Source organism: Ambystoma mexicanum, chromosome 6p, assembly GCF_040938575.1.
Source record: "Ambystoma mexicanum isolate Mex_15411 chromosome 6p, UKY_AmexF1_1, whole genome shotgun sequence".
Taxonomy (NCBI): Eukaryota; Metazoa; Chordata; class Amphibia; order Caudata; family Ambystomatidae; genus Ambystoma; species Ambystoma mexicanum.
The window spans coordinates 484,846,845-484,868,730 of NC_090935.1; the positions used below are offsets into that span (position 1 = coordinate 484,846,845).

Below are 21,886 nucleotides of genomic sequence, written 5' to 3' on the forward strand. Positions count from 1 at the left end.
TGGTGGAAAGAGAAGCAGAAATCAATTCATGTGGGCATAGAGCAAACCAGGCCTAAGGCCTTTGGGAGCAGGGTATCGCGCCCCAAGCCCCTCACGCCTTCCCGAACGCTCCCAAACGCGGTCAGACCCCTCGCCGGGCAGAGCCCTCGCCGGGCCCAGGCCGAGGGGGCTTGGCAAGGCTAGCAGCCCGCAAAGGCCAGGGTGAGGCTGAAGGGGCGACAGGCCTGCAGCCCTGGGAAAGGCTGCAGGGCCTGGCCGGCCTTCCGACAAGACGGGGCCTTCTGCCACCTCCCTGGGCCAGCCTCCAGAGTGGGGAGACAGTGATCTCCCAGCATCCCTTTCGGCAGAGGGCTTTGCATGAGGCATGCCATCTGTAGGCCAGGGCTCCATAGTGCAGGACAGCCAGGCCTGGAGCAGCAACAGCAACCAGCAGGCCGACAAGTCATTTTTTTTTGTTCTATTTTTTGAAACCAAAGATCAGGGGAAAGCGCGAACGCAGTCCCCCACTACCAGAAATTATGCAGTCGAGTATCCCGCATTTGGGGACATCGCAGGGGTCAGCACATCCGGTGTGCAATGGATGAGCCTCACCCTGGGAGAACCACCTTAGTGATCATGGTGTCTCCCCTGCCAGGTAAGTATGAGTTGGTTCAGGAACAGCACGGCTGGCCCCTCTTGTGTGGCACTGGAGACACAGGGTGGCATCGTGCGGAACGGCTTTCCCACAATGCTCCGTTTCCAGCGAGATTTGCATCTGGTGATGGCAGCCGGCCGCCCACCCATCGTACAGGCCCAAAAAGGGAGGGGGAAGGCCTTTTGTTGCTTGGCATTTGTATTTTTTTCGACCCTTTCTTTTTCTGCTGCAGCTCCTTCTTCTCCTCCTCCTCCTCCTCCTCCTCCTCCGTACGGCTTGGCTTTTGTTTTTTTTTTTCTATCCCCCTTTCTTTTTCTGCTGCTCTTCTTCTGCTCCTCCTCCTCCTCCTCCTCCTCCTCCTCCTCCTCCGGTCGCCCCTTTCGCCCAGGGTCAGAGGCCAGCAGGGCCCTGTGTTGTTGCGCATGCTTGCAGTCGTTCCTTCTCTGGCATAGTCAGTGTCGTCCGGGGTGCCTGCTGGTGGAAAGAGAAGCAGAAATCAATTCATGTGGGCATAGAGCAAACCAGGCCTAAGGCCTTTGGGAGCAGGGTATCGCGCCCCAAGCCCCTCACGCCTTCCCGAACGCTCCCAAACGCGGTCAGACCCCTCGCCGGGCAGAGCCCTCGCCGGGCCCAGGCCGAGGGGGCTTGGCAAGGCTAGCAGCCCGCAAAGGCCAGGGTGAGGCTGAAGGGGCGACAGGCCTGGGAAAGGCTGCAGGGCCTGGCCGGCCTTCCGACAAGACGGGGCCTTCTGCCACCTCCCTGGGCCAGCCTCCAGAGTGGGGAGACAGTGATCTCCCAGCATCCCTTTCGGCAGAGGGCTTTGCATGAGGCATGCCATCTGTAGGCCAGGGCTCCATAGTGCAGGACAGCCAGGCCTGGAGCAGCAACAGCAACCAGCAGGCCGACAAGTCATTTTTTTTTGTTCTATTTTTTGAAACCAAAGATCAGGGGAAAGCGCGAACGCAGTCCCCCACTACCAGAAATTATGCAGTCGAGTATCCCGCATTTGGGGACATCGCAGGGGTCAGCACATCCGGTGTGCAATGGATGAGCCTCACCCTGGGAGAACCACCTTAGTGATCATGGTGTCTCCCCTGCCAGGTAAGTATGAGTTGGTTCAGGAACAGCACGGCTGGCCCCTCTTGTGTGGCACTGGAGACACAGGGTGGCATCGTGCGGAACGGCTTTCCCACAATGCTCAGTTTCCAGCGAGATTTGCATCTGGTGATGGCAGCCGGCCGCCCACCCATCGTACAGGCCCAAAAAGGGAGGGGGAAGGCCTTTTGTTGCTTGGCATTTGTATTTTTTTCGACCCTTTCTTTTTCTGCTGCAGCTCCTTCTTCTCCTCCTCCTCCTCCTCCTCCGTACGGCTTGGCTTTTGTTTTTTTTTTTCTATCCCCCTTTCTTTTTCTGCTGCTCTTCTTCTGCTCCTCCTCCTCCTCCTCCTCCTCCTCCTCCTCCTCCTCCTCCTCCGGTCGCCCCTTTCGCCCAGGGTCAGAGGCCAGCAGGGCCCTGTGTTGTTGCGCATGCTTGCAGTCGTTCCTTCTCTGGCATAGTCAGTGTCGTCCGGGGTGCCTGCTGGTGGAAAGAGAAGCAGAAATCAATTCATGTGGGCATAGAGCAAACCAGGCCTAAGGCCTTTGGGAGCAGGGTATCGCGCCCCAAGCCCCTCACGCCTTCCCGAACGCTCCCAAACGCGGTCAGACCCCTCGCCGGGCAGAGCCCTCGCCGGGCCCAGGCCGAGGGGGCTTGGCAAGGCTAGCAGCCCGCAAAGGCCAGGGTGAGGCTGAAGGGGCGACAGGCCTGCAGCCCTGGGAAAGGCTGCAGGGCCTGGCCGGCCTTCCGACAAGACGGGGCCTTCTGCCACCTCCCTGGGCCAGCCTCCAGAGTGGGGAGACAGTGATCTCCCAGCATCCCTTTCGGCAGAGGGCTTTGCATGAGGCATGCCATCTGTAGGCCAGGGCTCCATAGTGCAGGACAGCCAGGCCTGGAGCAGCAACAGCAACCAGCAGGCCGACAAGTCATTTTTTTTTGTTCTATTTTTTGAAACCAAAGATCAGGGGAAAGCGCGAACGCAGTCCCCCACTACCAGAAATTATGCAGTCGAGTATCCCGCATTTGGGGACATCGCAGGGGTCAGCACATCCGGTGTGCAATGGATGAGCCTCACCCTGGGAGAACCACCTTAGTGATCATGGTGTCTCCCCTGCCAGGTAAGTATGAGTTGGTTCAGGAACAGCACGGCTGGCCCCTCTTGTGTGGCACTGGAGACACAGGGTGGCATCGTGCGGAACGGCTTTCCCACAATGCTCCGTTTCCAGCGAGATTTGCATCTGGTGATGGCAGCCGGCCGCCCACCCATCGTACAGGCCCAAAAAGGGAGGGGGAAGGCCTTTTGTTGCTTGGCATTTGTATTTTTTTCGACCCTTTCTTTTTCTGCTGCAGCTCCTTCTTCTCCTCCTCCTCCTCCTCCTCCTCCGTACGGCTTGGCTTTTGTTTTTTTTTTTCTATCCCCCTTTCTTTTTCTGCTGCTCTTCTTCTGCTCCTCCTCCTCCTCCTCCTCCTCCTCCTCCTCCTCCGGTCGCCCCTTTCGCCCAGGGTCAGAGGCCAGCAGGGCCCTGTGTTGTTGCGCATGCTTGCAGTCGTTCCTTCTCTGGCATAGTCAGTGTCGTCCGGGGTGCCTGCTGGTGGAAAGAGAAGCAGAAATCAATTCATGTGGGCATAGAGCAAACCAGGCCTAAGGCCTTTGGGAGCAGGGTATCGCGCCCCAAGCCCCTCACGCCTTCCCGAACGCTCCCAAACGCGGTCAGACCCCTCGCCGGGCAGAGCCCTCGCCGGGCCCAGGCCGAGGGGGCTTGGCAAGGCTAGCAGCCCGCAAAGGCCAGGGTGAGGCTGAAGGGGCGACAGGCCTGCAGCCCTGGGAAAGGCTGCAGGGCCTGGCCGGCCTTCCGACAAGACGGGGCCTTCTGCCACCTCCCTGGGCCAGCCTCCAGAGTGGGGAGACAGTGATCTCCCAGCATCCCTTTCGGCAGAGGGCTTTGCATGAGGCATGCCATCTGTAGGCCAGGGCTCCATAGTGCAGGACAGCCAGGCCTGGAGCAGCAACAGCAACCAGCAGGCCGACAAGTCATTTTTTTTTGTTCTATTTTTTGAAACCAAAGATCAGGGGAAAGCGCGAACGCAGTCCCCCACTACCAGAAATTATGCAGTCGAGTATCCCGCATTTGGGGACATCGCAGGGGTCAGCACATCCGGTGTGCAATGGATGAGCCTCACCCTGGGAGAACCACCTTAGTGATCATGGTGTCTCCCCTGCCAGGTAAGTATGAGTTGGTTCAGGAACAGCACGGCTGGCCCCTCTTGTGTGGCACTGGAGACACAGGGTGGCATCGTGCGGAACGGCTTTCCCACAATGCTCCGTTTCCAGCGAGATTTGCATCTGGTGATGGCAGCCGGCCGCCCACCCATCGTACAGGCCCAAAAAGGGAGGGGGAAGGCCTTTTGTTGCTTGGCATTTGTATTTTTTTCGACCCTTTCTTTTTCTGCTGCAGCTCCTTCTTCTCCTCCTCCTCCTCCTCCTCCTCCGTACGGCTTGGCTTTTGTTTTTTTTTTTCTATCCCCCTTTCTTTTTCTGCTGCTCTTCTTCTGCTCCTCCTCCTCCTCCTCCTCCTCCTCCTCCTCCTCCTCCTCCGGTCGCCCCTTTCGCCCAGGGTCAGAGGCCAGCAGGGCCCTGTGTTGTTGCGCATGCTTGCAGTCGTTCCTTCTCTGGCATAGTCAGTGTCGTCCGGGGTGCCTGCTGGTGGAAAGAGAAGCAGAAATCAATTCATGTGGGCATAGAGCAAACCAGGCCTAAGGCCTTTGGGAGCAGGGTATCGCGCCCCAAGCCCCTCACGCCTTCCCGAACGTTCCCAAACGCGGTCAGACCCCTCGCCGGGCAGAGCCCTCGCCGGGCCCAGGCCGAGGGGGCTTGGCAAGGCTAGCAGCCCGCAAAGGCCAGGGTGAGGCTGAAGGGGCGACAGGCCTGCAGCCCTGGGAAAGGCTGCAGGGCCTGGCCGGCCTTCCGACAAGACGGGGCCTTCTGCCACCTCCCTGGGCCAGCCTCCAGAGTGGGGAGACAGTGATCTCCCAGCATCCCTTTCGGCAGAGGGCTTTGCATGAGGCATGCCATCTGTAGGCCAGGGCTCCATAGTGCAGGACAGCCAGGCCTGGAGCAGCAACAGCAACCAGCAGGCCGACAAGTCATTTTTTTTTGTTCTATTTTTTGAAACCAAAGATCAGGGGAAAGCGCGAACGCAGTCCCCCACTACCAGAAATTATGCAGTCGAGTATCCCGCATTTGGGGACATCGCAGGGGTCAGCACATCCGGTGTGCAATGGATGAGCCTCACCCTGGGAGAACCACCTTAGTGATCATGGTGTCTCCCCTGCCAGGTAAGTATGAGTTGGTTCAGGAACAGCACGGCTGGCCCCTCTTGTGTGGCACTGGAGACACAGGGTGGCATCGTGCGGAACGGCTTTCCCACAATGCTCCGTTTCCAGCGAGATTTGCATCTGGTGATGGCAGCCGGCCGCCCACCCATCGTACAGGCCCAAAAAGGGAGGGGGAAGGCCTTTTGTTGCTTGGCATTTGTATTTTTTTCGACCCTTTCTTTTTCTGCTGCAGCTCCTTCTTCTCCTCCTCCTCCTCCTCCTCCTCCGTACGGCTTGGCTTTTGTTTTTTTTTTTCTATCCCCCTTTCTTTTTCTGCTGCTCTTCTTCTGCTCCTCCTCCTCCTCCTCCTCCTCCTCCTCCTCCTCCGGTCGCCCCTTTCGCCCAGGGTCAGAGGCCAGCAGGGCCCTGTGTTGTTGCGCATGCTTGCAGTCGTTCCTTCTCTGGCATAGTCAGTGTCGTCCGGGGTGCCTGCTGGTGGAAAGAGAAGCAGAAATCAATTCATGTGGGCATAGAGCAAACCAGGCCTAAGGCCTTTGGGAGCAGGGTATCGCGCCCCAAGCCCCTCACGCCTTCCCGAATGCTCCCAAACGCGGTCAGACCCCTCGCCGGGCAGAGCCCTCGCCGGGCCCAGGCCGAGGGGGCTTGGCAAGGCTAGCAGCCCGCAAAGGCCAGGGTGAGGCTGAAGGGGCGACAGGCCTGCAGCCCTGGGAAAGGCTGCAGGGCCTGGCCGGCCTTCCGACAAGACGGGGCCTTCTGCCACCTCCCTGGGCCAGCCTCCAGAGTGGGGAGACAGTGATCTCCCAGCATCCCTTTCGGCAGAGGGCTTTGCATGAGGCATGCCATCTGTAGGCCAGGGCTCCATAGTGCAGGACAGCCAGGCCTGGAGCAGCAACAGCAACCAGCAGGCCGACAAGTCATTTTTTTTTGTTCTATTTTTTGAAACCAAAGATCAGGGGAAAGCGCGAACGCAGTCCCCCACTACCAGAAATTATGCAGTCGAGTATCCCGCATTTGGGGACATCGCAGGGGTCAGCACATCCGGTGTGCAATGGATGAGCCTCACCCTGGGAGAACCACCTTAGTGATCATGGTGTCTCCCCTGCCAGGTAAGTATGAGTTGGTTCAGGAACAGCACGGCTGGCCCCTCTTGTGTGGCACTGGAGACACAGGGTGGCATCGTGCGGAACGGCTTTCCCACAATGCTCCGTTTCCAGCGAGATTTGCATCTGGTGATGGCAGCCGGCCGCCCACCCATCGTACAGGCCCAAAAAGGGAGGGGGAAGGCCTTTTGTTGCTTGGCATTTGTATTTTTTTCGACCCTTTCTTTTTCTGCTGCAGCTCCTTCTTCTCCTCCTCCTCCTCCTCCTCCTCCGTACGGCTTGGCTTTTGTTTTTTTTTTTCTATCCCCCTTTCTTTTTCTGCTGCTCTTCTTCTGCTCCTCCTCCTCCTCCTCCTCCTCCTCCTCCTCCTCCTCCTCCTCCGGTCGCCCCTTTCGCCCAGGGTCAGAGGCCAGCAGGGCCCTGTGTTGTTGCGCATGCTTGCAGTCGTTCCTTCTCTGGCATAGTCAGTGTCGTCCGGGGTGCCTGCTGGTGGAAAGAGAAGCAGAAATCAATTCATGTGGGCATAGAGCAAACCAGGCCTAAGGCCTTTGGGAGCAGGGTATCGCGCCCCAAGCCCCTCACGCCTTCCCGAACGCTCCCAAACGCGGTCAGACCCCTCGCCGGGCAGAGCCCTCGCCGGGCCCAGGCCGAGGGGGCTTGGCAAGGCTAGCAGCCCGCAAAGGCCAGGGTGAGGCTGAAGGGGCGACAGGCCTGCAGCCCTGGGAAAGGCTGCAGGGCCTGGCCGGCCTTCCGACAAGACGGGGCCTTCTGCCACCTCCCTGGGCCAGCCTCCAGAGTGGGGAGACAGTGATCTCCCAGCATCCCTTTCGGCAGAGGGCTTTGCATGAGGCATGCCATCTGTAGGCCAGGGCTCCATAGTGCAGGACAGCCAGGCCTGGAGCAGCAACAGCAACCAGCAGGCCGACAAGTCATTTTTTTTTGTTCTATTTTTTGAAACCAAAGATCAGGGGAAAGCGCGAACGCAGTCCCCCACTACCAGAAATTATGCAGTCGAGTATCCCGCATTTGGGGACATCGCAGGGGTCAGCACATCCGGTGTGCAATGGATGAGCCTCACCCTGGGAGAACCACCTTAGTGATCATGGTGTCTCCCCTGCCAGGTAAGTATGAGTTGGTTCAGGAACAGCACGGCTGGCCCCTCTTGTGTGGCACTGGAGACACAGGGTGGCATCGTGCGGAACGGCTTTCCCACAATGCTCCGTTTCCAGCGAGATTTGCATCTGGTGATGGCAGCCGGCCGCCCACCCATCGTACAGGCCCAAAAAGGGAGGGGGAAGGCCTTTTGTTGCTTGGCATTTGTATTTTTTTCGACCCTTTCTTTTTCTGCTGCAGCTCCTTCTTCTCCTCCTCCTCCTCCTCCTCCTCCGTACGGCTTGGCTTTTGTTTTTTTTTTTCTATCCCCCTTTCTTTTTCTGCTGCTCTTCTTCTGCTCCTCCTCCTCCTCCTCCTCCTCCTCCTCCGGTCGCCCCTTTCGCCCAGGGTCAGAGGCCAGCAGGGCCCTGTGTTGTTGCGCATGCTTGCAGTCGTTCCTTCTCTGGCATAGTCAGTGTCGTCCGGGGTGCCTGCTGGTGGAAAGAGAAGCAGAAATCAATTCATGTGGGCATAGAGCAAACCAGGCCTAAGGCCTTTGGGAGCAGGGTATCGCGCCCCAAGCCCCTCACGCCTTCCCGAACGCTCCCAAACGCGGTCAGACCCCTCGCCGGGCAGAGCCCTCGCCGGGCCCAGGCCGAGGGGGCTTGGCAAGGCTAGCAGCCCGCAAAGGCCAGGGTGAGGCTGAAGGGGCGACAGGCCTGCAGCCCTGGGAAAGGCTGCAGGGCCTGGCCGGCCTTCCGACAAGACGGGGCCTTCTGCCACCTCCCTGGGCCAGCCTCCAGAGTGGGGAGACAGTGATCTCCCAGCATCCCTTTCGGCAGAGGGCTTTGCATGAGGCATGCCATCTGTAGGCCAGGGCTCCATAGTGCAGGACAGCCAGGCCTGGAGCAGCAACAGCAACCAGCAGGCCGACAAGTCATTTTTTTTTGTTCTATTTTTTGAAACCAAAGATCAGGGGAAAGCGCGAACGCAGTCCCCCACTACCAGAAATTATGCAGTCGAGTATCCCGCATTTGGGGACATCGCAGGGGTCAGCACATCCGGTGTGCAATGGATGAGCCTCACCCTGGGAGAACCACCTTAGTGATCATGGTGTCTCCCCTGCCAGGTAAGTATGAGTTGGTTCAGGAACAGCACGGCTGGCCCCTCTTGTGTGGCACTGGAGACACAGGGTGGCATCGTGCGGAACGGCTTTCCCACAATGCTCCGTTTCCAGCGAGATTTGCATCTGGTGATGGCAGCCGGCCGCCCACCCATCGTACAGGCCCAAAAAGGGAGGGGGAAGGCCTTTTGTTGCTTGGCATTTGTATTTTTTTCGACCCTTTCTTTTTCTGCTGCAGCTCCTTCTTCTCCTCCTCCTCCTCCTCCGTACGGCTTGGCTTTTGTTTTGTTTTTTCTATCCCCCTTTCTTTTTCTGCTGCTCTTCTTCTGCTCCTCCTCCTCCTCCTCCTCCTCCTCCTCCTCCGGTCGCCCCTTTCGCCCAGGGTCAGAGGCCAGCAGGGCCCTGTGTTGTTGCGCATGCTTGCAGTCGTTCCTTCTCTGGCATAGTCAGTGTCGTCCGGGGTGCCTGCTGGTGGAAAGAGAAGCAGAAATCAATTCATGTGGGCATAGAGCAAACCAGGCCTAAGGCCTTTGGGAGCAGGGTATCGCGCCCCAAGCCCCTCACGCCTTCCCGAACGCTCCCAAACGCGGTCAGACCCCTCGCCGGGCCCAGGCCGAGGGGGCTTGGCAAGGCTAGCAGCCCGCAAAGGCCAGGGTGAGGCTGAAGGGGCGACAGGCCTGCAGCCCTGGGAAAGGCTGCAGGGCCTGGCCGGTCTTCCGACAAGACGGGGCCTTCTGCCACCTCCCTGGGCCAGCCTCCAGAGTGGGGAGACAGTGATCTCCCAGCATCCCTTTCGGCAGAGGGCTTTGCATGAGGCATGCCATCTGTAGGCCAGGGCTCCATAGTGCAGGACAGCCAGCCCTGGAGCAGCAACAGCAACCAGCAGGCCGACAAGTCATTTTTTTTTGTTCTATTTTTTGAAACCAAAGATCAGGGGAAAGCGCGAACGCAGTCCCCCACTACCAGAAATTATGCAGTCGAGTATCCCGCATTTGGGGACATCGCAGGGGTCAGCACATCCGGTGTGCAATGGATGAGCCTCACCCTGGGAGAACCACCTTAGTGATCATGGTGTCTCCCCTGCCAGGTAAGTATGAGTTGGTTCAGGAACAGCACGGCTGGCCCCTCTTGTGTGGCACTGGAGACACAGGGTGGCATCGTGCGGAACGGCTTTCCCACAATGCTCCGTTTCCAGCGAGATTTGCATCTGGTGATGGCAGCCGGCCGCCCACCCATCGTACAGGCCCAAAAAGGGAGGGGGAAGGCCTTTTGTTGCTTGGCATTTGTATTTTTTTCGACCCTTTCTTTTTCTGCTGCAGCTCCTTCTTCTCCTCCTCCTCCTCCTCCTCCTCCGTACGGCTTGGCTTTTGTTTTTTTTTTTCTATCCCCCTTTCTTTTTCTGCTGCTCTTCTTCTGCTCCTCCTCCTCCTCCTCCTCCTCCTCCTCCTCCTCCTCCGGTCGCCCCTTTCGCCCAGGGTCAGAGGCCAGCAGGGCCCTGTGTTGTTGCGCATGCTTGCAGTCGTTCCTTCTCTGGCATAGTCAGTGTCGTCCGGGGTGCCTGCTGGTGGAAAGAGAAGCAGAAATCAATTCATGTGGGCATAGAGCAAACCAGGCCTAAGGCCTTTGGGAGCAGGGTATCGCGCCCCAAGCCCCTCACGCCTTCCTGAACGCTCCCAAACGCGGTCAGACCCCTCGCCGGGCAGAGCCCTCGCCGGGCCCAGGCCGAGGGGGCTTGGCAAGGCTAGCAGCCCGCAAAGGCCAGGGTGAGGCTGAAGGGGCGACAGGCCTGCCGCCCTGGGAAAGGCTGCAGGGCCTGGCCGGCCTTCCGACAAGACGGGGCCTTCTGCCACCTCCCTGGGCCAGCCTCCAGAGTGGGGAGACAGTGATCTCCCAGCATCCCTTTCGGCAGAGGGCTTTGCATGAGGCATGCCATCTGTAGGCCAGGGCTCCATAGTGCAGGACAGCCAGGCCTGGAGCAGCAACAGCAACCAGCAGGCCGACAAGTCATTTTTTTTTGTTCTATTTTTTGAAACCAAAGATCAGGGGAAAGCGCGAACGCAGTCCCCCACTACCAGAAATTATGCAGTCGAGTATCCCGCATTTGGGGACATCGCAGGGGTCAGCACATCCGGTGTGCAATGGATGAGCCTCACCCTGGGAGAACCACCTTAGTGATCATGGTGTCTCCCCTGCCAGGTAAGTATGAGTTGGTTCAGGAACAGCACGGCTGGCCCCTCTTGTGTGGCACTGGAGACACAGGGTGGCATCGTGCGGAACGGCTTTCCCACAATGCTCAGTTTCCAGCGAGATTTGCATCTGGTGATGGCAGCCGGCCGCCCACCCATCGTACAGGCCCAAAAAGGGAGGGGGAAGGCCTTTTGTTGCTTGGCATTTGTATTTTTTTCGACCCTTTCTTTTTCTGCTGCAGCTCCTTCTTCTCCTCCTCCTCCTCCTCCTCCTCCGTACGGCTTGGCTTTTGTTTTTTTTTTTCTATCCCCCTTTCTTTTTCTGCTGCTCTTCTTCTGCTCCTCCTCCTCCTCCTCCTCCTCCTCCTCCTCCTCCTCCGGTCGCCCCTTTCGCCCAGGGTCAGAGGCCAGCAGGGCCCTGTGTTGTTGCGCATGCTTGCAGTCGTTCCTTCTCTGGCATAGTCAGTGTCGTCCGGGGTGCCTGCTGGTGGAAAGAGAAGCAGAAATCAATTCATGTGGGCATAGAGCAAACCAGGCCTAAGGCCTTTGGGAGCAGGGTATCGCGCCCCAAGCCCCTCACGCCTTCCCGAACGCTCCCAAACGCGGTCAGACCCCTCGCCGGGCAGAGCCCTCGCCGGGCCCAGGCCGAGGGGGCTTGGCAAGGCTAGCAGCCCGCAAAGGCCAGGGTGAGGCTGAAGGGGCGACAGGCCTGCAGCCCTGGGAAAGGCTGCAGGGCCTGGCCGGCCTTCCGACAAGACGGGGCCTTCTGCCACCTCCCTGGGCCAGCCTCCAGAGTGGGGAGACAGTGATCTCCCAGCATCCCTTTCGGCAGAGGGCTTTGCATGAGGCATGCCATCTGTAGGCCAGGGCTCCATAGTGCAGGACAGCCAGGCCTGGAGCAGCAACAGCAACCAGCAGGTCGACAAGTCATTTTTTTTTGTTCTATTTTTTGAAACCAAAGATCAGGGGAAAGCGCGAACGCAGTCCCCCACTACCAGAAATTATGCAGTCGAGTATCCCGCATTTGGGGACATCGCAGGGGTCAGCACATCCGGTGTGCAATGGATGAGCCTCACCCTGGGAGAACCACCTTAGTGATCATGGTGTCTCCCCTGCCAGGTAAGTATGAGTTGGTTCAGGAACAGCACGGCTGGCCCCTCTTGTGTGGCACTGGAGACACAGGGTGGCATCGTGCGGAACGGCTTTCCCACAATGCTCCGTTTCCAGCGAGATTTGCATCTGGTGATGGCAGCCGGCCGCCCACCCATCGTACAGGCCCAAAAAGGGAGGGGGAAGGCCTTTTGTTGCTTGGCATTTGTATTTTTTTCGACCCTTTCTTTTTCTGCTGCAGCTCCTTCTTCTCCTCCTCCTCCTCCTCCTCCTCCGTACGGCTTGGCTTTTGTTTTTTTTTTTCTATCCCCCTTTCTTTTTCTGCTGCTCTTCTTCTGCTCCTCCTCCTCCTCCTCCTCCTCCTCCTCCTCCTCCTCCTCCGGTCGCCCCTTTCGCCCAGGGTCAGAGGCCAGCAGGGCCCTGTGTTGTTGCGCATGCTTGCAGTCGTTCCTTCTCTGGCATAGTCAGTGTCGTCCGGGGTGCCTGCTGGTGGAAAGAGAAGCAGAAATCAATTCATGTGGGCATAGAGCAAACCAGGCCTAAGGCCTTTGGGAGCAGGGTATCGCGCCCCAAGCCCCTCACGCCTTCCCGAACGCTCCCAAACGCGGTCAGACCCCTCGCCGGGCAGAGCCCTCGCCGGGCCCAGGCCGAGGGGGCTTGGCAAGGCTAGCAGCCCGCAAAGGCCAGGGTGAGGCTGAAGGGGCGACAGGCCTGCAGCCCTGGGAAAGGCTGCAGGGCCTGGCCGGCCTTCCGACAAGACGGGGCCTTCTGCCACCTCCCTGGGCCAGCCTCCAGAGTGGGGAGACAGTGATCTCCCAGCATCCCTTTCGGCAGAGGGCTTTGCATGAGGCATGCCATCTGTAGGCCAGGGCTCCATAGTGCAGGACAGCCAGGCCTGGAGCAGCAACAGCAACCAGCAGGCCGACAAGTCATTTTTTTTTGTTCTATTTTTTGAAACCAAAGATCAGGGGAAAGCGCGAACGCAGTCCCCCACTACCAGAAATTATGCAGTCGAGTATCCCGCATTTGGGGACATCGCAGGGGTCAGCACATCCGGTGTGCAATGGATGAGCCTCACCCTGGGAGAACCACCTTAGTGATCATGGTGTCTCCCCTGCCAGGTAAGTATGAGTTGGTTCAGGAACAGCACGGCTGGCCCCTCTTGTGTGGCACTGGAGACACAGGGTGGCATCGTGCGGAACGGCTTTCCCACAATGCTCAGTTTCCAGCGAGATTTGCATCTGGTGATGGCAGCCGGCCGCCCACCCATCGTACAGGCCCAAAAAGGGAGGGGGAAGGCCTTTTGTTGCTTGGCATTTGTATTTTTTTCGACCCTTTCTTTTTCTGCTGCAGCTCCTTCTTCTCCTCCTCCTCCTCCTCCTCCGTACGGCTTGGCTTTTGTTTTTTTTTTTCTATCCCCCTTTCTTTTTCTGCTGCTCTTCTTCTGCTCCTCCTCCTCCTCCTCCTCCTCCTCCTCCTCCTCCTCCTCCTCCTCCTCCTCCTCCTCCTCCTCCGGTCGCCCCTTTCGCCCAGGGTCAGAGGCCAGCAGGGCCCTGTGTTGTTGCGCATGCTTGCAGTCGTTCTTTCTCTGGCATAGTCAGTGTCGTCCGGGGTGCCTGCTGGTGGAAAGAGAAGCAGAAATCAATTCATGTGGGCATAGAGCAAACCAGGCCTAAGGCCTTTGGGAGCAGGGTATCGCGCCCCAAGCCCCTCACGCCTTCCCGAACGCTCCCAAACGCGGTCAGACCCCTCGCCGGGCAGAGCCCTCGCCGGGCCCAGGCCGAGGGGGCTTGGCAAGGCTAGCAGCCCGCAAAGGCCAGGGTGAGGCTGAAGGGGCGACAGGCCTGCAGCCCTGGGAAAGGCTGCAGGGCCTGGCCGGCCTTCCGACAAGACGGGGCCTTCTGCCACCTCCCTGGGCCAGCCTCCAGAGTGGGGAGACAGTGATCTCCCAGCATCCCTTTCGGCAGAGGGCTTTGCATGAGGCATGCCATCTGTAGGCCAGGGCTCCATAGTGCAGGACAGCCAGGCCTGGAGCAGCAACAGCAACCAGCAGGCCGACAAGTCATTTTTTTTTGTTCTATTTTTTGAAACCAAAGATCAGGGGAAAGCGCGAACGCAGTCCCCCACTACCAGAAATTATGCAGTCGAGTATCCCGCATTTGGGGACATCGCAGGGGTCAGCACATCCGGTGTGCAATGGATGAGCCTCACCCTGGGAGAACCACCTTAGTGATCATGGTGTCTCCCCTGCCAGGTAAGTATGAGTTGGTTCAGGAACAGCACGGCTGGCCCCTCTTGTGTGGCACTGGAGACACAGGGTGGCATCGTGCGGAACGGCTTTCCCACAATGCTCCGTTTCCAGCGAGATTTGCATCTGGTGATGGCAGCCGGCCGCCCACCCATCGTACAGGCCCAAAAAGGGAGGGGGAAGGCCTTTTGTTGCTTGGCATTTGTATTTTTTTCGACCCTTTCTTTTTCTGCTGCAGCTCCTTCTTCTCCTCCTCCTCCTCCTCCTCCTCCGTACGGCTTGGCTTTTGTTTTTTTTTTTCTATCCCCCTTTCTTTTTCTGCTGCTCTTCTTCTGCTCCTCCTCCTCCTCCTCCTCCTCCTCCTCCGGTCGCCCCTTTCGCCCAGGGTCAGAGGCCAGCAGGGCCCTGTGTTGTTGCGCATGCTTGCAGTCGTTCCTTCTCTGGCATAGTCAGTGTCGTCCGGGGTGCCTGCTGGTGGAAAGAGAAGCAGAAATCAATTCATGTGGGCATAGAGCAAACCAGGCCTAAGGCCTTTGGGAGCAGGGTATCGCGCCCCAAGCCCCTCACGCCTTCCCGAACGCTCCCAAACGCGGTCAGAGCCCTCGCCGGGCCCAGGCCGAGGGGGCTTGGCAAGGCTAGCAGCCCGCAAAGGCCAGGGTGAGGCTGAAGGGGCGACAGGCCTGCAGCCCTGGGAAAGGCTGCAGGGCCTGGCCGGCCTTCCGACAAGACGGGGCCTTCTGCCACCTCCCTGGGCCAGCCTCCAGAGTGGGGAGACAGTGATCTCCCAGCATCCCTTTCGGCAGAGGGCTTTGCATGAGGCATGCCATCTGTAGGCCAGGGCTCCATAGTGCAGGACAGCCAGGCCTGGAGCAGCAACAGCAACCAGCAGGCCGACAAGTCATTTTTTTTTGTTCTATTTTTTGAAACCAAAGATCAGGGGAAAGCGCGAACGCAGTCCCCCACTACCAGAAATTATGCAGTCGAGTATCCCGCATTTGGGGACATCGCAGGGGTCAGCACATCCGGTGTGCAATGGATGAGCCTCACCCTGGGAGAACCACCTTAGTGATCATGGTGTCTCCCCTGCCAGGTAAGTATGAGTTGGTTCAGGAACAGCACGGCTGGCCCCTCTTGTGTGGCACTGGAGACACAGGGTGGCATCGTGCGGAACGGCTTTCCCACAATGCTCAGTTTCCAGCGAGATTTGCATCTGGTGATGGCAGCCGGCCGCCCACCCATCGTACAGGCCCAAAAAGGGAGGGGGAAGGCCTTTTGTTGCTTGGCATTTGTATTTTTTTCGACCCTTTCTTTTTCTGCTGCAGCTCCTTCTTCTCCTCCTCCTCCTCCTCCTCCGTACGGCTTGGCTTTTGTTTTTTTTTTTCTATCCCCCTTTCTTTTTCTGCTGCTCTTCTTCTGCTCCTCCTCCTCCTCCTCCTCCTCCTCCTCCTCCTCCTCCGGTCGCCCCTTTCGCCCAGGGTCAGAGGCCAGCAGGGCCCTGTGTTGTTGCGCATGCTTGCAGTCGTTCCTTCTCTGGCATAGTCAGTGTCGTCCGGGGTGCCTGCTGGTGGAAAGAGAAGCAGAAATCAATTCATGTGGGCATAGAGCAAACCAGGCCTAAGGCCTTTGGGAGCAGGGTATCGCGCCCCAAGCCTTCCCGAACGCTCCCAAACGCGGTCAGACCCCTCGCCGGGCAGAGCCCTCGCCGGGCCCAGGCCGAGGGGGCTTGGCAAGGCTAGCAGCCCGCAAAGGCCAGGGTGAGGCTGAAGGGGCGACAGGCCTGCAGCCCTGGGAAAGGCTGCAGGGCCTGGCCGGCCTTCCGACAAGACGGGGCCTTCTGCCACCTCCCTGGGCCAGCCTCCAGAGTGGGGAGACAGTGATCTCCCAGCATCCCTTTCGGCAGAGGGCTTTGCATGAGGCATGCCATCTGTAGGCCAGGGCTCCATAGTGCAGGACAGCCAGGCCTGGAGCAGCAACAGCAACCAGCAGGCCGACAAGTCATTTTTTTTTGTTCTATTTTTTGAAACCAAAGATCAGGGGAAAGCGCGAACGCAGTCCCCCACTACCAGAAATTATGCAGTCGAGTATCCCGCATTTGGGGACATCGCAGGGGTCAGCACATCCGGTGTGCAATGGATGAGCCTCACCCTGGGAGAACCACCTTAGTGATCATGGTGTCTCCCCTGCCAGGTAAGTATGAGTTGGTTCAGGAACAGCACGGCTGGCCCCTCTTGTGTGTCACTGGAGACACAGGGTGGCATCGTGCGGAACGGCTTTCCCACAATGCTCCGTTTCCAGCGAGATTTGCATCTGGTGATGGCAGCCGGCCGCCCACCCATCGTACAGGCCCAAAAAGGGAGGGGGAAGGCCTTTTGTTGCTTGGCATTTGTATTTTTTTCGACCCTTTCTTTTTCTGCTGCAGCTCCTTCTTCTCCTCCTCCTCCTCCTCCTCCTCCGTACGGCTTGGCTTTTGTTTTTTTTTTTCTATCCCCCTTTCTTTTTCTGCTGCTCTTCTTCTGCTCCTCCTCCTCCTCCTCCTCCTCCTCCTCCTCCTCCTCCTCCGGTCGCCCCTTTCGCCCAGGGTCAGAGGCCAGCAGGGCCCTGTGTTGTTGCGCATGCTTGCAGTCGTTCCTTCTCTGGCATAGTCAGTGTCGTCCGGGGTGCCTGCTGGTGGAAAGAGAAGCAGAAATGAATTCATGTGGGCATAGAGCAAACCAGGCCTAAGGCCTTTGGGAGCAGGGTATCGCGCCCCAAGCCCCTCACGCCTTCCCGAACGCTCCCAAACGCGGTCAGACCCCTCGCCGGGCAGAGCCCTCGCCGGGCCCAGGCCGAGGGGGCTTGGCAAGGCTAGCAGCCCGCAAAGGCCAGGGTGAGGCTGAAGGGGCGACAGGCCTGCAGCCCTGGGAAAGGCTGCAGGGCCTGGCCGGCCTTCCGACAAGACGGGGCCTTCTGCCACCTCCCTGGGCCAGCCTCCAGAGTGGGGAGACAGTGATCTCCCAGCATCCCTTTCGGCAGAGGGCTTTGCATGAGGCATGCCATCTGTAGGCCAGGGCTCCATAGTGCAGGACAGCCAGGCCTGGAGCAGCAACAGCAACCAGCAGGCCGACAAGTCATTTTTTTTTGTTCTATTTTTTGAAACCAAAGATCAGGGGAAAGCGCGAACGCAGTCCCCCACTACCAGAAATTATGCAGTCGAGTATCCCGCATTTGGGGACATCGCAGGGGTCAGCACATCCGGTGTGCAATGGATGAGCCTCACCCTGGGAGAACCACCTTAGTGATCATGGTGTCTCCCCTGCCAGGTAAGTATGAGTTGGTTCAGGAACAGCACGGCTGGCCCCTCTTGTGTGGCACTGGAGACACAGGGTGGCATCGTGCGGAACGGCTTTCCCACAATGCTCCGTTTCCAGCGAGATTTGCATCTGGTGATGGCAGCCGGCCGCCCACCCATCGTACAGGCCCAAAAAGGGAGGGGGAAGGCCTTTTGTTGCTTGGCATTTGTATTTTTTTCGACCCTTTCTTTTTCTGCTGCAGCTCCTTCTTCTCCTCCTCCTCCTCCTCCTCCGTACGGCTTGGCTTTTGTTTTTTTTTTCTATCCCCCTTTCTTTTTCTGCTGCTCTTCTTCTGCTCCTCCTCCTCCTCCTCCTCCTCCTCCTCCTCCTCCTCCGGTCGCCCCTTTCGCCCAGGGTCAGAGGCCAGCAGGGCCCTGTGTTGTTGCGCATGCTTGCAGTCGTTCCTTCTCTGGCATAGTCAGTGTCGTCCGGGGTGCCTGCTGGTGGAAAGAGAAGCAGAAATCAATTCATGTGGGCATAGAGCAAACCAGGCCTAAGGCCTTTGGGAGCAGGGTATCGCGCCCCAAGCCCCTCACGCCTTCCCGAACGCTCCCAAACGCGGTCAGACCCCTCGCCGGGCAGAGCCCTCGCCGGGCCCAGGCCGAGGGGGCTTGGCAAGGCTAGCAGCCCGCAAAGGCCAGGGTGAGGCTGAAGGGGCGACAGGCCTGCAGCCCTGGGAAAGGCTGCAGGGCCTGGCCGGCCTTCCGACAAGACGGGGCCTTCTACCACCTCCCTGGGCCAGCCTCCAGAGTGGGGAGACAGTGATCTCCCAGCATCCCTTTCGGCAGAGGGCTTTGCATGAGGCATGCCATCTGTAGGCCAGGGCTCCATAGTGCAGGACAGCCAGGCCTGGAGCAGCAACAGCAACCAGCGTGCCGACAAGTCATTTTTTTTTGTTCTATTTTTTGAAACCAAAGATCAGGGGAAAGCGCGAACGCAGTCCCCCACTACCAGAAATTATGCAGTCGAGTATCCCGCATTTGGGGACATCGCAGGGGTCAGCACATCCGGTGTGCAATGGATGAGCCTCACCCTGGGAGAACCACCTTAGTGATCATGGTGTCTCCCCTGCCAGGTAAGTATGAGTTGGTTCAGGAACAGCACGGCTGGCCCCTCTTGTGTGGCACTGGAGACACAGGGTGGCATCGTGCGGAACGGCTTTCCCACAATGCTCCGTTTCCAGCGAGATTTGCATCTGGTGATGGCAGCCGGCCGCCCACCCATCGTACAGGCCCAAAAAGGGAGGGGGAAGGCCTTTTGTTGCTTGGCATTTGTATTTTTTTCGACCCTTTCTTTTTCTGCTGCAGCTCCTTCTTCTCCTCCTCCTCCTCCTCCTCCTCCGTACGGCTTGGCTTTTGTTTTTTTTTTTCTATCCCCCTTTCTTTTTCTGCTGCTCTTCTTCTGCTCCTCCTCCTCCTCCTCCTCCTCCTCCTCCTCCTCCGGTCGCCCCTTTCGCCCAGGGTCAGAGGCCAGCAGGGCCCTGTGTTGTTGCGCATGCTTGCAGTCGTTCCTTCTCTGGCATAGTCAGTGTCGTCCGGGGTGCCTGCTGGTGGAAAGAGAAGCAGAAATCAATTCATGTGGGCATAGAGCAAACCAGGCCTAAGGCCTTTGGGAGCAGGGTATCGCGCCCCAAGCCCCTCACGCCTTCCCGAACGCTCCCAAACGCGGTCAGACCCCTCGCCGGGCAGAGCCCTCGCCGGGCCCAGGCCGAGGGGGCTTGGCAAGGCTAGCAGCCCGCAAAGGCCAGGGTGAGGCTGAAGGGGCGACAGGCCTGCAGCCCTGGGAAAGGCTGCAGGGCCTGGCCGGCCTTCCGACAAGACGGGGCCTTCTGCCACCTCCCTGGGCCAGCCTCCAGAGTGGGGAGACAGTGATCTCCCAGCATCCCTTTCGGCAGAGGGCTTTGCATGAGGCATGCCATCTGTAGGCCAGGGCTCCATAGTGCAGGACAGCCAGGCCTGGAGCAGCAACAGCAACCAGCAGGCCGACAAGTCATTTTTTTTTGTTCTATTTTTTGAAACCAAAGATCAGGGGAAAGCGCGAACGCAGTCCCCCACTACCAGAAATTATGCAGTCGAGTATCCCGCATTTGGGGACATCGCAGGGGTCAGCACATCCGGTGTGCAATGGATGAGCCTCACCCTGGGAGAACCACCTTAGTGATCATGGTGTCTCCCCTGCCAGGTAAGTATGAGTTGGTTCAGGAACAGCACGGCTGGCCCCTCTTGTGTGGCACTGGAGACACAGGGTGGCATCGTGCGGAACGGCTTTCCCACAATGCTCCGTTTCCAGCGAGATTTGCATCTGGTGATGGCAGCCGGCCGCCCACCCATCGTACAGGCCCAAAAAGGGAGGGGGAAGGCCTTTTGTTGCTTGGCATTTGTATTTTTTTCGACCCTTTCTTTTTCTGCTGCAGCTCCTTCTTCTCCTCCTCCTCCTCCTCCTCCTCCGTACGGCTTGGCTTTTGTTTTTTTTTTTCTATCCCCCTTTCTTTTTCTGCTGCTCTTCTTCTGCTCCTCCTCCTCCTCCTCCTCCTCCTCCTCCTCCTCCGGTCGCCCCTTTCGCCCAGGGTCAGAGGCCAGCAGGGCCCTGTGTTGTTGCGCATGCTTGCAGTCGTTCCTTCTCTGGCATAGTCAGTGTCGTCCGGGGTGCCTGGTGGTGGAAAGAGAAGCAGAAATCAATTCATGTGGGCATAGAGCAAACCAGGCCTAAGGCCTTTGGGAGCAGGGTATCGCGCCCCAAGCCCCTCACGCCTTCCCGAACGCTCCCAAACGCGGTCAGACCCCTCGCCGGGCAGAGCCCTCGCCGGGCCCAGGCCGAGGGGGCTTGGCAAGGCTAGCAGCCCGCAAAGGCCAGGGTGAGGCTGAAGGGGCGACAGGCCTGCAGCCCTGGGAAAGGCTGCAGGGCCTGGCCGGCCTTCCGACAAGACGCGGCCTTCTGCCACCTCCCTGGGCCAGCCTCCAGAGTGGGGAGACAGTGATCTCCCAGCATCCCTTTCGGCAGAGGGCTTTGCATGAGGCATGCCATCTGTAGGCCAGGGCTCCATAGTGCAGGACAGCCAGGCCTGGAGCAGCAACAGCAACCAGCAGGCCGACAAGTCATTTTTTTTTGTTCTATTTTTTGAAACCAAAGATCAGGGGAAAGCGCGAACGCAGTCCCCCACTACCAGAAATTATGCAGTCGAGTATCCCGCATTTGGGGACATCGCAGGGGTCAGCACATCCGGTGTGCAATGGATGAGCCTCACCCTGGGAGAACCACCTTAGTGATCATGGTGTCTCCCCTGCCAGGTAAGTATGAGTTGGTTCAGGAACAGCACGGCTGGCCCCTCTTGTGTGGCACTGGAGACACAGGGTGGCATCGTGCGGAACGGCTTTCCCACAATGCTCCGTTTCCAGCGAGATTTGCATCTGGTGATGGCAGCCGGCCGCCCACCCATCGTACAGGCCCAAAAAGGGAGGGGGAAGGCCTTTTGTTGCTTGGCATTTGTATTTTTTTCGACCCTTTCTTTTTCTGCTGCAGCTCCTTCTTCTCCTCCTCCTCCTCCTCCTCCGTACGGCTTGGCTTTTGTTTTTTTTTTTCTATCCCCCTTTCTTTTTCTGCTGCTCTTCTTCTGCTCCTCCTCCTCCTCCTCCTCCTCCTCCTCCTCCTCCTCCTCCTCCGGTCGCCCCTTTCGCCCAGGGTCAGAGGCCAGCAGGGCCCTGTGTTGTTGCGCATGCTTGCAGTCGTTCCTTCTCTGGCATAGTCAGTGTCGTCCGGGGTGCCTGCTGGTGGAAAGAGAAGCAGAAATCAATTCATGTGGGCATAGAGCAAACCAGGCCTAAGGCCTTTGGGAGCAGGGTATCGCGCCCCAAGCCCCTCACGCCTTCCCGAACGCTCCCAAACGCGGTCAGACCCCTCGCCGGGCAGAGCCCTCGCCGGGCCCAGGCCGAGGGGGCTTGGCAAGGCTAGCAGCCCGCAAAGGCCAGGGTGAGGCTGAAGGGCGACAGGCCTGCAGCCCTGGGAAAGGCTGCAGGGCCTGGCCGGCCTTCCGACAAGACGGGGCCTTCTGCCACCTCCCTGGGCCAGCCTCCAGAGTGGGGAGACAGTGATCTCCCAGCATCCCTTTCGGCAGAGGGCTTTGCATGAGGCATGCCATCTGTAGGCCAGGGCTCCATAGTGCAGGACAGCCAGGCCTGGAGCAGCAACAGCAACCAGCAGGCCGACAAGTCATTTTTTTTTGTTCTATTTTTTGAAACCAAAGATCAGGGGAAAGCGCGAACGCAGTCCCCCACTACCAGAAATTATGCAGTCGAGTATCCCGCATTTGGGGACATCGCAGGGGTCAGCACATCCGGTGTGCAATGGATGAGCCTCACCCTGGGAGAACCACCTTAGTGATCATGGTGTCTCCCCTGCCAAGTAAGTATGAGTTGGTTCAGGAACAGCACGGCTGGCCCCTCTTGTGTGGCACTGGAGACACAGGGTGGCATCGTGCGGAACGGCTTTCCCACAATGCTCCGTTTCCAGCGAGATTTGCATCTGGTGATGGCAGCCGGCCGCCCACCCATCGTACAGGCCCAAAAAGGGAGGGGGAAGGCCTTTTGTTGCTTGGCATTTGTATTTTTTTCGACCCTTTCTTTTTCTGCTGCAGCTC

At 58.7% G+C, this 21,886-nt stretch overlaps 20 non-coding genes across 20 annotated transcripts; all 20 read right to left on the reverse strand.

The window, feature by feature from the left end:
- Window positions 1-478: 478 nt before the first annotated feature.
- On the reverse strand, window positions 479-642 carry LOC138512548 (U1 spliceosomal RNA). Its single transcript, XR_011281352.1, has one exon. It is a non-coding gene; the product is annotated as a U1 spliceosomal RNA (small nuclear RNA).
- A 937-nt stretch (window positions 643-1,579) lies between these two features.
- Window positions 1,580-1,743, reverse strand: LOC138512549 (U1 spliceosomal RNA). Its single transcript, XR_011281353.1, has one exon. It is a non-coding gene; the product is annotated as a U1 spliceosomal RNA (small nuclear RNA).
- A 948-nt stretch (window positions 1,744-2,691) lies between these two features.
- LOC138512550 (U1 spliceosomal RNA) lies at window positions 2,692-2,855 on the reverse strand. The gene has a single exon (XR_011281354.1). It is a non-coding gene; the product is annotated as a U1 spliceosomal RNA (small nuclear RNA).
- Window positions 2,856-3,797: 942 nt separating this feature from the next.
- On the reverse strand, window positions 3,798-3,961 carry LOC138512551 (U1 spliceosomal RNA). The gene has a single exon (XR_011281355.1). It is a non-coding gene; the product is annotated as a U1 spliceosomal RNA (small nuclear RNA).
- Window positions 3,962-4,909: 948 nt separating this feature from the next.
- LOC138512552 (U1 spliceosomal RNA) lies at window positions 4,910-5,073 on the reverse strand. Its single transcript, XR_011281356.1, has one exon. It is a non-coding gene; the product is annotated as a U1 spliceosomal RNA (small nuclear RNA).
- Window positions 5,074-6,015: 942 nt separating this feature from the next.
- On the reverse strand, window positions 6,016-6,179 carry LOC138512553 (U1 spliceosomal RNA). Its single transcript, XR_011281357.1, has one exon. It is a non-coding gene; the product is annotated as a U1 spliceosomal RNA (small nuclear RNA).
- Window positions 6,180-7,130: 951 nt separating this feature from the next.
- On the reverse strand, window positions 7,131-7,294 carry LOC138512554 (U1 spliceosomal RNA). Its single transcript, XR_011281358.1, has one exon. It is a non-coding gene; the product is annotated as a U1 spliceosomal RNA (small nuclear RNA).
- A 936-nt stretch (window positions 7,295-8,230) lies between these two features.
- Window positions 8,231-8,394, reverse strand: LOC138512555 (U1 spliceosomal RNA). Its single transcript, XR_011281359.1, has one exon. It is a non-coding gene; the product is annotated as a U1 spliceosomal RNA (small nuclear RNA).
- Window positions 8,395-9,311: 917 nt separating this feature from the next.
- On the reverse strand, window positions 9,312-9,475 carry LOC138512556 (U1 spliceosomal RNA). Its single transcript, XR_011281360.1, has one exon. It is a non-coding gene; the product is annotated as a U1 spliceosomal RNA (small nuclear RNA).
- Window positions 9,476-10,420: 945 nt separating this feature from the next.
- On the reverse strand, window positions 10,421-10,584 carry LOC138512559 (U1 spliceosomal RNA). Its single transcript, XR_011281362.1, has one exon. It is a non-coding gene; the product is annotated as a U1 spliceosomal RNA (small nuclear RNA).
- Window positions 10,585-11,529: 945 nt separating this feature from the next.
- On the reverse strand, window positions 11,530-11,693 carry LOC138512560 (U1 spliceosomal RNA). Its single transcript, XR_011281363.1, has one exon. It is a non-coding gene; the product is annotated as a U1 spliceosomal RNA (small nuclear RNA).
- A 948-nt stretch (window positions 11,694-12,641) lies between these two features.
- On the reverse strand, window positions 12,642-12,805 carry LOC138512561 (U1 spliceosomal RNA). Its single transcript, XR_011281364.1, has one exon. It is a non-coding gene; the product is annotated as a U1 spliceosomal RNA (small nuclear RNA).
- Window positions 12,806-13,774: 969 nt separating this feature from the next.
- LOC138512562 (U1 spliceosomal RNA) lies at window positions 13,775-13,938 on the reverse strand. The gene has a single exon (XR_011281365.1). It is a non-coding gene; the product is annotated as a U1 spliceosomal RNA (small nuclear RNA).
- Window positions 13,939-14,858: 920 nt separating this feature from the next.
- Window positions 14,859-15,022, reverse strand: LOC138512563 (U1 spliceosomal RNA). Its single transcript, XR_011281366.1, has one exon. It is a non-coding gene; the product is annotated as a U1 spliceosomal RNA (small nuclear RNA).
- A 933-nt stretch (window positions 15,023-15,955) lies between these two features.
- On the reverse strand, window positions 15,956-16,119 carry LOC138512564 (U1 spliceosomal RNA). The gene has a single exon (XR_011281367.1). It is a non-coding gene; the product is annotated as a U1 spliceosomal RNA (small nuclear RNA).
- A 948-nt stretch (window positions 16,120-17,067) lies between these two features.
- LOC138512565 (U1 spliceosomal RNA) lies at window positions 17,068-17,231 on the reverse strand. Its single transcript, XR_011281368.1, has one exon. It is a non-coding gene; the product is annotated as a U1 spliceosomal RNA (small nuclear RNA).
- Window positions 17,232-18,172: 941 nt separating this feature from the next.
- On the reverse strand, window positions 18,173-18,336 carry LOC138512566 (U1 spliceosomal RNA). Its single transcript, XR_011281369.1, has one exon. It is a non-coding gene; the product is annotated as a U1 spliceosomal RNA (small nuclear RNA).
- Window positions 18,337-19,278: 942 nt separating this feature from the next.
- Window positions 19,279-19,442, reverse strand: LOC138512567 (U1 spliceosomal RNA). The gene has a single exon (XR_011281370.1). It is a non-coding gene; the product is annotated as a U1 spliceosomal RNA (small nuclear RNA).
- A 942-nt stretch (window positions 19,443-20,384) lies between these two features.
- On the reverse strand, window positions 20,385-20,548 carry LOC138512568 (U1 spliceosomal RNA). The gene has a single exon (XR_011281371.1). It is a non-coding gene; the product is annotated as a U1 spliceosomal RNA (small nuclear RNA).
- Window positions 20,549-21,495: 947 nt separating this feature from the next.
- On the reverse strand, window positions 21,496-21,659 carry LOC138512685 (U1 spliceosomal RNA). The gene has a single exon (XR_011281473.1). It is a non-coding gene; the product is annotated as a U1 spliceosomal RNA (small nuclear RNA).
- Between the last annotated feature and the right edge of the window lie 227 nt (window positions 21,660-21,886).